A 15,912-nucleotide genomic window follows, 5' to 3' on the forward strand; every position below is an offset into this window, starting at 1 on the left:
TGGCTAAAATTCATCATATAAATACATGAAACTGTCCCCCAAAAAAACCTTGTTAAATTTAAAGACACTGAAAATTGAAAGCTAGACAGTCATAGTAGAGCACACTGCCATCCCAAAACTAGGAAGGTAGAGGAATATGGACCAGAAGTGAACAGTCAACTAGACCGTATGGCTAGAGCCTGTGACAGAGAAAATAAAGTGTGGGTGAAAAGAAACAGAGTTGGGGTCACCATCATTTGTCTCCGAAGGGACAGCAGTATATGTACACTGAGCCTTGAACAGAGAATAAAACGAGTGAGTCTACACTAGCAGTGAAAACCACTGTTACCACCATTACCTGTATTTCTCATTATCACCCTCCCCACACCCTTGAATGAATGGTGACACCCATTTTACATGTGGAAAAATCGACACTTTGAAGCACTAAGTAACTTGTCCAAGATCACATAGAAGAAAAGCAGTCAGGATTCAAAGCCAGGATGTTTGACTGAACGTCTACCATGAGGCTGTAGTGCTGGATAGGGAGAAACACTGGAAGAAGCCCAAACACAGGCGAGTCAGCAAGGGCTGGATAGTCTGAGGGTAGCATAGTGAAGGCATTCAGTTAAGCTACCTCCTGTCGAAAAGCCACACTGCTAACTCTTTATCCTGCTCTTTGCACACTCAAGAGTACTTATTAGGTTTAACTGACAAGAGCCGGCCCAACCCCAAGGCCCATTGGGATAATAGAGACTTTTTCACTATTGTAGTTTATTGTAGTTGTTAATATTCTGAAATTTAATGGGCAAGGGACAGATTTTTTTATTGCAGGAGGCCGTATTCCAAATAAATCCAGACATCCCAAGAAAATGAAAGATAGCATAAGAATAAATGTATGCGTAGACTTGATTTCATTAGTGAGCACTTATTGAGCTCCCACTGAACACTAAGCTAAAACACAGTAGGCCCATGCCGCTCTGAAGTCAAGGATCACTAAAGGTGAGCATACCAATAAATAAATAACTGTAACATGGTTTAATGCATAACACCTAAAGAAAAGCCTCTGTACCAAAGAGGACGTAACACCCAAATCTGTTTTAATAAGTGATTTGCTGGATTAAAAAAGTCCATCTAAAAATACTCCAAGCAGCAGATCAGTGACATCTGAAAGAACTGTAAAGCCCTAGGATCCTGGTTCTGCAACTGACAAATTGGGAAATCCAAGGAAACAGAAATTACACAGGACTTGCAGAACACCAAGAACAGTACTCAGAACTGTGGCCCAGACTAGGAGGTGCACATGAAGGTTAATTTATTGACATCCTGTAGAAAGAGAAATCATTCATTGGTCCCGAAGTAGGTTAAAGTCCATAGACAGCGACATTAAGGGAATAGCTACAAGTTTCTGTCTAACTGCTAAATTCCAGTGTGTCTAGAGTAATACATTGGATGTCAGATTTTATTATCCATGGAATGCAAATTCAAGTCATAATGCCCTGGCAATTTGATAGAGGTGTAAAATTCAAAAATATTAATTCAGAATGTTCAATTGCATATATTTGGAGGAAAAAAAATTCAAACCAAAGCTCAATGATCAAACAGGAGAAGGATTATAACAGCAAGAGCAATTTTTCCATTAAAATTACTCAAAGAATATGATCTCGGGACTTAGCTTGCTAGTTAGCATGACATTATGCTAATCACATCATCTGTCTGGGCCTGTTTCTCATCTATGAAATAAGAGACTTGGGCTAAAGGCTCCTTCTTCATCCTTATCAACTTAAATGTGCTAACGACACAGTGACTTAGCATTCTAAGCTCAGCAATTTAGAATCACAGCCTAGTGACAAATAGCTGAGCCTTAAATCATGCCTTCAGTGGCCTAGTATTGATGAGCTCCTGGGCAAGTGGCAAGGATTCCTGAAGCACAATCATGGCTCAAAGGTAAGAAACCAAAATCTCAGACAAGATTGGTGTGAAGCAAGGGTAATCACGGGCACAAAAGAGGCTGTTTGTTCTAGTTGAATCTAATGGGCTTTATAAAATACATTTTAATTGAAATATAATTACAGAACTTTGCCCTTTCCTTTTGCTCAGCATCTCTCAAGTCCCCTCTCTCCAAGCCTCTTCTTTCTCTCTTACTATTCACATACATTTATATTTAAATATATTTATATGTTATTTATGTACATGTATGTTCAAATATACAAATACAACCTTCTGGATCTCCTTGTGTTGGCTGTGTGCATATCATTCTGAGATTGACCACTTTGCCGTGGACAACCAATTAGGGAACTCATCCTTGGGGAAAGCTGGCTCCCCTTCTTCCAACAGTCATTAGTTACCTATAGTGCCTTACCCAGGGGTGCGACCCCATGAGGTTTGCCTCTGGCATTAGCATGTCTACTGGTACTCCTATTGTTCACATTTTGTTTATGCAGCCATTTGTAGCAGAGTATTTATATGTTTAATAAAATAGAAAATGTGTTTCTAGACTATGATACTGTTATCACAAAGCAAAGAATTCATTAACACAAATTCTAAATTAATTTTTTATTCCTTCTTACCTGCATTTGTTATTAACTGACAATTATTGTACCGTATCTCTTCCTGCTTCCAACAGATGCTAGAACAACTTATGAAAATGCATATTCTGCATGTGTTCAAAGAACACAAACCTGAGGCTGAAAAAGAAATCTCATACTTCAACATGCTGCTGTTGTCGGTTCAGATTTTACTTCTGCCTCTCACAGTGATTCACTGTATTAATTATTCTTATTATTGTTGTAACAGGAAACATTTCTCTGTCTGTTTTGGTTTATAGATTCAGAGGACATGGTCCATCGTAGTGGGGAGGAATGGCAGAATAGCTCAGGGCACACCATCGAAGGCCTAAGAGCAGAGAAGGGAACGTATCAGCTTGATATTCCCCTTTCACGCCATCCAAGTCTCCTGCCCGTACCCTCATTGGCGGTAGACCTTTCCCCTTAGCTAATGCTTGCTGGAAGTGTCCTCACAGACACAATAGAGGTGAGCTGCAATCCTGTGGATGATGCTCAGCCTAGTCATTTTGACGATGACAGTCACTACATTCCCAATTGCCTTTCATTAGCTGTCTTCGCCTACCCGTTCAAACAAGTACTTGTGCAGCTTGTCCTGCTCCTTCTCTTAGACAGTGCAATGGACCTCTTCCAGTGACTGTGACTACACACAGGTCATCTAACCTTGCCTATGAACTTTTAGATCTTCTGTAAGCTGCAGGTGACTTCACTCCCTTAACAAGAGCTCATAAAACTGGCATTGTACATAATAAGAAGATTCCCCTTATTGCCTTTCAGTTAAGGAACTTGGAGTCATTAGCAGATATAAAGGTACATAAGTCCATAGAGAAAAAAAAATGAAGCAAAAAAAAAGACAAACAGAGAATTCCTTAGATTTCTCATAGCCTCCCAAGCCTGATTCTAGTTCTTTGTAACATTGGGTTATATGTCTTCCTATAAAATCCATGAAAGACCCTACCTAAGTCCCCATATTTAGGATTTTCTAGACCTATGGGTTGCAACCCCTCTGGGGTCACCTGTGAGCATCAGAAAGCACAGATATTTATATTATGATTTATAACAGTAGCAAAATTACAGTTATAAAATATCAACAAAAGTAATTTTATGGTTAGGGGTCACCATAACATGAGGAACTGTCTTAAATGATTGCAGCCTTTGGAAGATTGAGAACCACTGCTCTACAGGAAAAGAATTGATAGAATGAATATACATTGAAAATGGAATTGGGCTGGTGGGATTTCTTAGTGGGTAAATGCACTGGCTCCAAAAGTCTGGAGACCCGAGTTCAATCCACAGAATCCACATAAGATAGAAAGTGGGAGTTATCCACAGAGTTATTCTCTGACCTCCCACATGTAAAATTTGACAAGTGTGCCCATGGACACACACAAATAATAATATAAATTTATTTTTTTAGTTTAAAAATGGATTTATTTCACTGGATTATAGAATATGAGGTCAGTAGTGGAACCATGGTTATCTCCAGGCTGGAGAGACAATCCATGATGCTGGATGCTTCAACCATCCGGGAGAGCATGAGAACCATTGCTCTTCAATTCACACTAGAAAGTGAAGGAATCTGGGTTCCAAAGTCAGTGAAGGTTGACGACCACGCTAGCAGCAGTACAGGGGATTCACTCACCAGCAAGAAGTTCAGGTGGGCAGACAAAGTCCTGCTTTCCCTTTAACTTGGATCTCTTTACAGATGCTCCAACACACACCATAGAAAGTACTGCTGACCCCAGGGGAGGGTATTTACCCCCTCGGTTCAGTTAAAGCTCTAGTGGATCCCCCAAAGACTAGCTCAGAGGTGTATCTCCTCGCTGATTCCAGATCCAAATCAAACTAACAATCACAATTTACCATTCCACTGCCGCCCCTCCTCTTAAATGTGCCCTTTTGGGGCTCCAACAGCGTTTAATTGATCAAAGCCCTGGTCTGTGTTTTTGCCTCACTCTCCATCTGCCCTACGTGAGGAAGTTTCCTCCAGACATTCCTTCCTATTTCCCTAACATACAGAAGTGCCTAGTCTCTCTATCCTTTGACATTCTACACTATCGAATGGAGATATTTAAGTCCTAGTCCTACATCCATAATTATCCGTTCCATTTTTGTCATAGGTTCTCACCATGAGAGGAAGGATTGATGTTTTGTTCATTATTGTATTGACACATATCCAGCATAAGCGGGCAGCTGTCACCCCTCACCTGTTAACGGGATAGATGAACCAATAGGCATCATTTACTCACTCTCGGCTGCTTTGTAAATCCCTAAACCTCCTGCCTTCAGCGGGTAGTAAAGGAGATCTGATCAGCAAATTTACACAGTTAGTGTGAAGACTGTAGATAGACAAATGGGATAATTGTGGCTAGAAACCTACTCCTGGGTTAGGATGATACCATTGGATTGTCAATATTGATCATGTTTAATCAGAAAAAATGCTAGGTTTCTGCTCTTCGAGGGGCTATGTGGGCCTCACCCAGAATCAATGGAATGACAAGCTGTACTGTGCAGCTGCTGTCTTTGCCTAAAAACCATGCTCTCATCTGAGAAAACTTTGCCTGTTTCGGAGCCTCCGAGGATTTCACATCTCCTCCCCCACCAAACGTTCTTCAGTGGTTGTGATGAGGGAACTGCTGATAGATAGCTCCGAGAGTTATTAAAATTGTGTAAATGGATTTTAATTCCTGCCACGTGAAGGGGACTGCTGGAGATGATGTAGAGTAAGGTCAAAACACGGGTTATCATTTAAGAAATACTCTGTCCTTAGGAAGAGAACAGCGTTATCTGAGGTGCATTGTGACTTTGTGGAGCCCGTCATTAACCTGTCAGGTGCCTGTGTCGCTTCCGAGCATCCCTTTGGTCGTTCATGACCCTATCAGAGATCCGCTCCGACTTTCCAGGTGGAAACATAGCAATAATCACCGTGTTTCTTGGCATGCATTCAGCTTCTCAAAGGGCAGGTGACACATACAGAGTGGCTTGCTATTTGAGCTGTCTACGTTTATATAAATCCACTATCATCAGGAGAGGGGAAAGGGCGACTCTCACATTCGGCAGTGATGGTAGGAGGCCAGATTTGCAGAAACATGGCTGTATTTTGAGCATCCACGGTTTGAAATGGCCACACGGCAGTAACAATTTTGCTTGCCATGGTGTTCAGCAATAGGCACATCACATTTGCACAGTTACTAGTAAGCAAGCCTCAAGTGTCAGATAATCAAGAATAAGCCACAGGTTGGGACTTTTCGTATCTATGGCATTTACTTACCCGTGCTTACCAACTAAGAATTCTTCAATTGTGGGCCTTCAGGAACTCATACATGTTTCAGAAGGGATGTCAGGAGAGCATAATTCTCTGTCTCTCACACAAATAACTGATTACCATATCATCTACAGTTGGAAAGTTACCATTTACCTGAAAAGGACAGGTTTTATGGGATTAGTGGTAGGGAAAAGTGTAAGAGTTCCCCTTATTAACTTACTAAATTCCTTTCAGTCATTGAGGATGGAAAGTAGAAAATGCAGACAACAGTAAATCACCCTTAGTACTGCTGTCCTGAAAAAAACTAGTCAATATTTGTATTTTGTCAACCCTTTAGTTATATCGCAATATATAGCTAATAAGAATGATTCGAATTTAGGTTTTAACCTAAAATAGTATTATACCTCTATATTGTTTCATAATATGCTTTCCTTTTTTGGTTAACAATACAAAGTGGCTATTTATCTGATCCTGACTCAGAGTGTAGCTCATTCTTTTATAGAGGGACAGGCAATAAATCTTATCCACTTTATGAGACATACGTATTTGTCACCACTACCTAAGTCTCTTATAGCAAGGACCAAGCAATGTATAAATGAATGGATCTGGCTGTATTCCAATAACATTTTCCACCACAAAACACAGCGTAGACATATTTTGCATAGATTGGAAAACTCATCATAATGAAATCATCAGCTATACTCCCTGTGGTTCCTACCACACTGCCTGTATTTTCAAGCTCAAATAAGCATAATTTAAAATCCTTCTGGTTTTTATACCAAAGAATTTTTATTTCATTTGTAATTTCATGTAGCTTGTAAAACATTTTATGAACTCACTAACCCTTCTTCATGGTCTTTTCTGTGTTGGTCAGAATACTTTAATTGAGGTGGCAACTTACAGTTTCAGAGATTTAGTCCATTTTCATCATGGCTAGGAACATGGCAACAGACATGCTGGAAGACATGGTGCTGGAGAAGGCGCTGAGGGTCCTATGTGTTATCTTGTAGGCAACAGGAAGTGGTCGGAGATACTAGGTGTGCCTTGAGCATGTATGAGACCTCAAAGCCCACCTCCAAAGTAATATACTTCCACCAGCAAGGCCACGAGCACTCCAACAAAGCCACACTTCCTAATAGTGCCACTCCCTTTGGGGCCATTTTCTAAAAGCACCACAGATGGACATCTAGAATGTTTCTAATTTCTTGCTATTATGAATAGAGCACCCATGAGCATGGTTGAGCAATGTTTCTGGACTAAGATGTAGAATCCTTTAGACATATTCCCAAGAGTGGTATAATTGGGTCTTGAGGTGGATCGATTCCCAACTTTCTTAAAAATCACAATAATGATTCCCATAGTGGCTGTAAAAGTTTGCACTCCTGCCAGCTCCATATCCTCAAAAGCATGAGTTCTCACTTGTATGTGTAGACAGAGACTGCTTGTTCATTTCCCGACTGCCCAGATCCAAAATAATAATCACACAGAAACTATGCTAATAACAGCACTGTTTGACCAATAGCTTATACATATTTCTAGTTAATGTTTACATCCTGAATTAACACATTTCTATTAACCTGTGTGTTGCTACAAGGCTGTGGCCTACCAGGTAAGGTTCTGGCATTCCAGCATCTGCCTCCTTTGGCAACTATATGGCATCTCCTTAACTCTGCCTACTCTCTATATATATCTCTCTTCCAAACTGGCTAAATTCTGCCCTGCTATAGGCCAAAGAAACTTCTTTATTAACCAATGGTAATAAAACATTCATAGCATACAGAGAAGAATCCTACATCATCTTCCCTCTTCTGTCTAAATAAAAAGAAAGGTTTTAACTTTAACATGGTAAGATTACATACAACTAAGCAGTTATTATGCAAGAATTATAGTTATAATATTTAGTTCATTTACATTTGGCAAATTAAGGAAAATACTCTATCATCTATCCTACCTTCATGAGTCTAAAGTTTTATACCCAGTTTACTCTTTATCATAACTAAGGAAAACTATAACTGAAGGATATAATATTACCTAAGTTAACAGGAAGTGTATTGTAAACAACTTCCAAAACTCTAGAATTGACAGAGACATCTATCTCACTGCCTATGCAGTCATCCAAAGTTCTTCTGTAAAATTGGGGCATCCATCTTTAGCCTATGGGCTCATAGTATCTGGCAGACTTTTCCATGAAGCAGGTCTTTCTTGCAGTTTTGTTGTTACTTTTGAGTCAGGAAGCCTTCTCCTAAAGCAACCACAATATTGATTCTCCTAGTGACTATAAAAGTCTGCACTCCTAAGATCTCCACATCTTCTCCAGCATGAGCTCTCACTTGTACATAGGCACTTAGTCCTATGAACTTGCCTCCTAGAACCTCTTCCATTGTGTCCTTTAAGTTTGGATATGTTGTGTGTTCATTTTCATTGAATTCTAGAAAGTCTAGGACCATTTGGTTTATAATGTCTATTAACTCTGGCCTTTCTTTGTTTAGTTTTTGTCTGGATGACCTGACTATTAGTGAGAGTATGGATTGGAAGGGGATTTGTTTCTTCCTCCCAGACTAACCTAGCCTAAGCAACTCCCTTCTCTGAACACAGATATCTACCTAAACCTCCTTCACAGGGGGCAAGGTCTGAAGCTGAACTCAAAGCCTCATTCCCAAACACATCTTTATATTTCAACAAAAGTCCTTTTTATTTTAACCTATAGAGGCTTTTAAAGGGGAGAAGAAAACCAATGTTTGTGGAATCCCTACTGTGGACCATGTCTGACATCACATTTCTCCTGAAAGATGGCTCTTACAATATATACTTTTAGGGTCTTTGTTTGGTTGCATTTTAGGTTAATAGAACATGTTCAGAGAAATTAAATAAATTTGCCTGAAATATGTAGCATGCGTGGAGCTGGGATTCACAGCCCACTCCATCCAACTAGATTTTGCTTTCTTTCTATCAGGCCACATGGTCCCTGTGTTCCACAAAGCCTCCAGAGTCCTTGAGTGTTGGTTCAGGGCCATCCAATAAATGCAGGCAGAAGTTTAGTTCATTTTTTCTTTATTTTGATGTTGTACCAAGCATGTCCATTTGTATTATATTACAATGGCACCACTAACTGATTTAAGGGGAAAAGAGGGAAAGTCCTACTGCTTTAAAAAACATTTGTATGCTTAGCACTAGCTAGGAAAACAAATGACTCCCTCAACCAGAATTGTCATCTTTTGCTGTCTAGAGAAGCTGCTGTTTTATTCTTATATGTTCACTATACATAGTGATAACATTTATAAAGATAAATGTTACCAAAAATGTTTTAATTTTTCACCTTTATTTTTAAGATCTTCATACATGTGTGAAATGAAATGTGATCTCTAGACCAACTTTCCCCTCCCCAAACTCCCCCAATATCCCTTTCACAACTTCATGTCATTTTTGATAACCCACAAAGTCTAATTAGTGCTGCCCGTATGTCTGTGTGTGTAGGAGTATCCACTGAGCATGGGAAGCCTATACGCTGGCCCCATCTTCAACAGAAGAATAGTCTCCTAAGAGGCATGCTTTCTGAGATGGTGTCATATTATGTAGCTTATGTTTGCTTTGAACTCATCATCCTCCTGCCTCAGCTTTCCAAGGGCTGGGATTACATCAGAATACTGTCATGCCCCCCACCATGTACACCTTATAGAGATGCTTATTTTTAGAGAAATTTTGAGTTTTTTATTTAAATTATTTTTCATTTTACATACCAGCCTTATTTACCCCTCCCTCCACTTCTCCCGCCCACCACTTCCCCATCCCATCCCCACCTACTCCTCAGAAGAAGTAAGACCTCCCTTGGAAAGTAAACAAAGTCTGGTATACCAAGTTGAGGCAAGACCAAAACCCCCCATACACTTTACCCTTATTAAGGTTGACTGAGTAAGGTACCCTACCAGAGGGAATGGGCCACAAAAATCCAGTTCAAGCACCTGGGATAGATCCTGTCCCACTGCCAGTCACCCCCCCACACACACACAACAGATCAAGTCACATAATTGTCACCCACATTCAGAGGGTCTAGTTAAGTCCCATGCAGGTTTCCCAGCTATCAATACAGCGTCCATGAGCTCCCACTAGCTCAGATCAGCTGTCTCTGTGGTATTCTCAATCATAATCTTGACACCTCTTACTCATATGATCCCTCCTCCCTCTCTTCAGCTGAACTCCAGAAGCTCAGTCCATTGCTTGACTGTGGATCTCTGCATCTGATCCCATCACTTACTGGATGAAGGCTCTATGGTGACAATTAGAGTAGTCACTAATCTGATTATAAGGGAAAACCAGTTCAGGCACCCTCTCCACTATTGCTGAGTCTTAGTTGGGGACATCCTTGTGGATTCCCAGGAGTTTCCTTAGCACCAGGTTTCTCCCTAACTCCATACTGCTCCCTCGCTCAAGGTGTCTGTTTCATTACTCCCCCTCTCCATCCACCCCCAACACAGCCATCTCAAGGCCTTGTGTTTCCATCTCCCATTCCCTCCCTACTACTCCTCTTCCCAGTTTATACAGGAGATCTTAACTATCTTCTTTGCTGGGGCCCTCCATGTGTGTCTCTCTTAGGTCCTCCTTTTTACCGAGCTTCTCTGGGGTTATGGATTGTAGCTTGGTTATCCTTTGTTTTACGTCTAATATCCACTTATGAATGAGTACATGTCATATTTGTGACTGCTCAGGTTGAATAAACAATCTCACCATTCACATTTCTTTAGATAGTTGACTTGTAGAGACAATTTTCCTGGTCATAAAGATTTATATGATGTATTTACTTATAAATACTAGAGCTATAGTACATATTCAATCAATGCTATTCTGGGTCATTATTTCTGTAATTATTTCTATAATCTAACGTGTGTGTGTGTGTGTGTGTGTGTGTGTGTGTGTGTGTGTGCAGAATAGGCATTGGAATTCCAAGACACTCATGGATTTTATGGTTGCTATGTAAGTGCAATTTTAACTTCATGGTAAATATGCTCAGAGCTGCACTGAGTCACGTAACTATCACATTTTTACTCCAGTACTTGTATCTACTCGTTTCCTTTCCTCGAGCCAGTGGGTCATAATGTGTGAAAACAGATAAATTCATCGAAGGAAAATGGACATCCTACTGTCTGCACTGTGAGCTGTGGGATATGCTCGATGCCCAGTGGCCTTTGAGGTACAGCACTGGGCTGCTTTACAATCAGAGCAGGAAGAATAACATATGAAGTTTGCCACGGGGCCTAACAGTGTCTAGCATCAGAGAGGTCAATATGTAATCAACAGGTAAGGAAGAAACTAGAAGAAACAGCAGCAGGAAGAAAAGATAAGCAGGAACAACACTGACAAATCACTTCAGACTAAGGATATGGCCTCTGGGTGTCGGCTGAGCTGAAAGTCTGCTGCAGTTGAATATTTCTGACCATTTTATAATAGTGATATTTATCAAAATGCCACATTAAAAATGGAGAACTAAACTGGCAGGATTTTCTGCTACCCACCCGTACTTTATAACTGCTCCAGAAATGGTTGAGGTACAGAGATGAAAGTCTCCCCACCTCTTTCATGAGACAACTTTCACATCTAACACATCTAGAAAGGTGGCCAATACATTTCTGATGCAGTCAACCATGGCAGAACCAGTGGGTTGCAGAAGAAACATCCCAAGGCTTAACCGAAGCATTTTCTACACCCATGTTTCCTGCCATGATGGTGCCTATGGAAGAGTGTAGCATGATATCTTAGATCTTGAATTGGGCCAAACCCTTGTTTGAAGGATACTGCATCCTCATCATTGCAAGTGATCAACAGGAGGTACAGTTTGCCCTCCATGTCTGTGCCTTCAGCATTTGTGAACCAACTAAGCCGTATACATATACTTTATCTCACGTGCTCATCCCTAGGCTCATGGCTTCATAGCAAGTTCCAGACCTCGGACACATAGCAAGAACAAGACTCTTTCAAGAAAACAAAGAAAAAAAAGTTTGTGGAAGTGGGAACTGTAACTATATACTTGAATGTTTCCCTGAGGACTGGGTATCACCCTGCAGGCTCTAAACTTAACCACATTTTAAATGCTGGTCGGTGAGAGACCTGATTTGTGGGCCAGGTTTATTCTGTACATTTCATGATTGAACAGGAAGGTTAGAGTTTTAAGGCACAAGACCCAGTGTTAGAAAATTCATAAATTCTTTCTTCTCTGGTAAGTGCCTGCATGCCTGCCTTTCCTCCTATCCTAGACCTGAAATCTAAGCTCCCATAATTGCTTCAATAACTTCCCGGCTCCGTCAAGAGAAGGGCTAGTGGCTAGGGTCATGGCCTCTTCTTTTCACTCTTGCTTGTAAAGAAGAACAAAGCACATATTTCAGATTTCAATTATAAGCACTCCTGCTTGACCTTGCCAGCTCTGAAACCACAAAATGATTCCTCTCTGTGGTTCATATTTCTCCTTTTAGAACAAGCAAACGAGAGTCAATTGGTAGGAACATATGATGAGAAAAAGCTGGAGTGAAAACGGAGACTATCTCTAATAGCAGATGCTGACAAGAACAACGCTGGTTAATGAGCTAACTTCTAAATATACTGTAAGCTTTTTAGCAAAGCAATAGCAGAGGTGGGGAAAGTCAACATCAGTGTGTCGTAACATCCACCCCCTTACAACGACCGCATTCTGTCCTAATGGGGCTGGAGATGAGAGGTAGTAGAAAAGGAGAAAGTCCCGTGATATTTAGACCCCCTCCTCTGTGCTGGACACCTCTGTGTAGATTTTAAATATTCCATTTTCTTTGACCTCAGGAAAAGAGTTACAATTTGAGCCTGTTGCACACTGAGTTTAGGACTTGTTAATTGCCCACAATGAAACGCTTGTATCCTTCCTTCAGAAAATAAAAACAGACAAGCATGGTGGAGGAGACCTGTAATCCCAGCTACAAGAGAGAAAGCAAGAATACAAATCCAAGGTTTGTCTACGCTAGAGTGAGTTCTAGGTCAGCCTGGGCAACTTAGTAACAACCTGTCTGAAGATAAAAAGTTTTTTTTTTTAAAAAAAAAAATGACTAGGAATTTGCCCAATGGGAGAGTGCTTGCCTAGAATGCACAAGACTCGAGGTTCAATTCCTAGCATAAACAAATAGTTGGAGGTGATGGTCTATAAATCCCAAAGCTATGCCCACATTCAGGAGGGTTCATAGATCCGGATAACTTGTGGCTAAAATGCTACACCAGGTGATGACGATGAGCAGATGCAGCAGAAGGGAACATGCACATGGAGTGTGGAAATTTCACACACAGACTTTCTTGGGTCCTGTGCCTCCTGTGCGAGGCTCTCCAGAACACACCCTTCTACCGGCAAAACAACACCAGCCAAACAAAACATGCAATCTGGGCGCCCCGGTTCCGCTCAAGGCAGCCTGTTAGAGGCTGGGTGCCCACCGAAGACCGATCTCCTGAGCATCCTGTGTCTCCTCAGAGGATGCTGGTCTGGAACAAGTCACATCACAGGCTGGGCACAGGCTGACGGTCAGAACTTCGTGGGCAGCCAGTCTCACAGGTGCCAGTTCAAGGCCTGGCAAACTTCATAAGGCAAACTTTCTCAAGACTGTGGTTTCGAGTGTGTGAGGGTAGCTCTTTTCTGCATAGCGCTAGAGGAAGTCATTGCTTTCGGGTCTACTCCACAAAAACTCCTATGCTCAACCACCATGCCATCCTGAATTCAGGCGAACCGGAGATAAAATGTGCAAAGGTAAATGAAAAAAAAAAAAAGAGCTGGGGTTGCAAAATAAGCTTCATCAACTAGAAACAGCATAGCCATAGAGAGCTATAAGTGGTTCTGAAACGCAATATGCAACGAGAATAAACCTTGAAGAACCTAACAGTATTCGAATACACCAAAGCATAAAGTAAAAAATCTATTATGGAACGTGAGGAGAGTACAGAAAATCTGCCTATTTTCAGGTGGCCTGCAAGTGGGGGAAAAAAAAAAACAACTTCACACGACTGAAATTGGTTAGCGTGACTCACATCTGTCAGGGCTATTTGCTCAGATTGAACTTAAGTAGACCTGAATTAAACTCTTAAACTTAACCCAATGAACAGGCCTACATGGTTTCAGAATCATTTAGGTCTAACGCTCAAGCAGTAACCAAATATCAGACCTGTGCTCTCACACGCAGCTCTATCTGAAACAGAAACCTATGAGCCCGGGAAACTGGTCTTGCAGTCTAACATAGCGATGAACACTGGAGATGCGTTAGTGCAACTGACGAATGGAGATTTTATTTGATTTCAGATTGGGTCTTTTGAATTTACATAGCTGACATCTAACTAGCCCCTTCCATATTGGAAACGTGTTGTAATCTGCATGCTGCCTCGTTAACTTCCATCACATGAGCATCTTTTCAAATGTCTCAACACACCAACTGCTTGTGAGCAGCTGCGTCTGTGGGAAGGGTTGCCTGTGTGTCTGTCTGTCTGTCTGGGCAGGATCAAAAGTATTTCCAAAACCACACCCCTAATTATGAGATTAGAAAACTTCCCAAAGTACTTTCAATCATCCCAGCTCCACCTACCTACCAGGTCGTCAAACTCGTAACGACACATGAAAACCACTCTGGCCACAGCTCACCCAGTCCGATTCAAGGACCAAGCCAACCCTGGATGTCCAACTGCTCAATAATTCATCACTGAATACATTAATTTTTTCTTAGAAAAAAAAAGAGCGAGGGAAGGAGAAGGAGGTCATGCTGAGTGTCAAGTGCCAAGAAACCATGTGACTATTAGCCCGGTTACTGCTTCTCTTGTATCTTCCTTTTAAAGCGTAGGATAGACTATTTTCTATTTTTTTGTCTTTCAAGAATCTGAATTGTTATGAAACTAAAGACTCATTGGGACACCATCTGAATTCTAAAAATAAAGTGCTAGAGGCGTGCTGAAACACTAGCGTGCTGAAACACTAGCCCGGGTTGTGATGACTCAGCTTCACAGAGTCAGGTTAATCTGTCTGTTAGCTTTCTAGTGAGCCTTGAGTGTTAGCTTTCTAGTAAGCAGGCACTGTGCTGAGCACAAAGGATGGTTTGAAGCCCCTGTCGCCTAATAATTCTGATCAAAACCAGGCACCCGGAATGAATAAACCTTTATGGCCAGTGTCAATACACTGCGCTCCTAACTAAAATTTGTAATCAGCAAACTTACACACACGATTTTGCTCATGACTATGTTCCGTGAGAAACTTTTCAGTGATAGAGAGCCATAGAACTCATCCTTCTGTACCAAAATAGGTACTGACTAAATATATAATATGGTGCCTTGGGTACCATCCTGGAGCAGAGGTAAGACTTTAGTCAAGAGCTATAAAATCAGAAGAAAGGCTGGAATTTATTTAATAGTGCATAACACATTAGTCTGAACAAATGTAGCATCTTACTACTATTATAGGGAAGGGGAAATCATGAGATTTTTTATTGCTATCATAATAATCTTTCAGTAAATCTATAATTATTCAAAATTTAGAAGTTTGTTGCCAATGAAACAGACTAACAAGCAGGAGTCTCCAAAACCCTTACCATGTCTCTCTGTGTTACCCAAAGATCAGCTAAGTGGGTTTGAAGACATCTCTTCCATAAGAAGGGTCACACATGTCTTGTACATGCCCCTGGAATTCCCAATAACTCCTCTTGGTAGCTGGTTACCAGTTGAGACTATTTGATCTTCTGTCTCAAAATATTTGTCTCCAGGGGCAACTATCACACTTGCTCTGTAAAAATGTACAGCAAGGAGGTGGGTGCCTCTCCTAGATGGCACCTCCAGGGTGTGTGTAGCTTTATTCAAACACCACTTTGAGAGGCTAGGAGATAGAGACATCTTCTTTCTTTGAGTCATGGTCTGTATTGCATTTGCACAAGTCTAACTCATAAATGCTTACATGCCTTCATACTTTACATGTGTATTTTCTCTTCTGAATATGTCTCTATTTCCTTGCTCGTAGAAAGGGTTTGAATGACTTATCTTTTCAAGGCTGACAATCAAAGGAGGCAGAAGTGTAGTAATAGGAGTGGCGGGGCTGTGTCCCCAGCACTCCGGCTGCCCATATGGCTAGCTTATGCT

The sequence above is a fragment of the Microtus oregoni genome, unplaced genomic scaffold, assembly GCF_018167655.1.
Source record: "Microtus oregoni isolate MIOR12 unplaced genomic scaffold, Mior012 000017F_ref0000208, whole genome shotgun sequence".
NCBI classification, from domain to species: Eukaryota; Metazoa; Chordata; class Mammalia; order Rodentia; family Cricetidae; genus Microtus; species Microtus oregoni.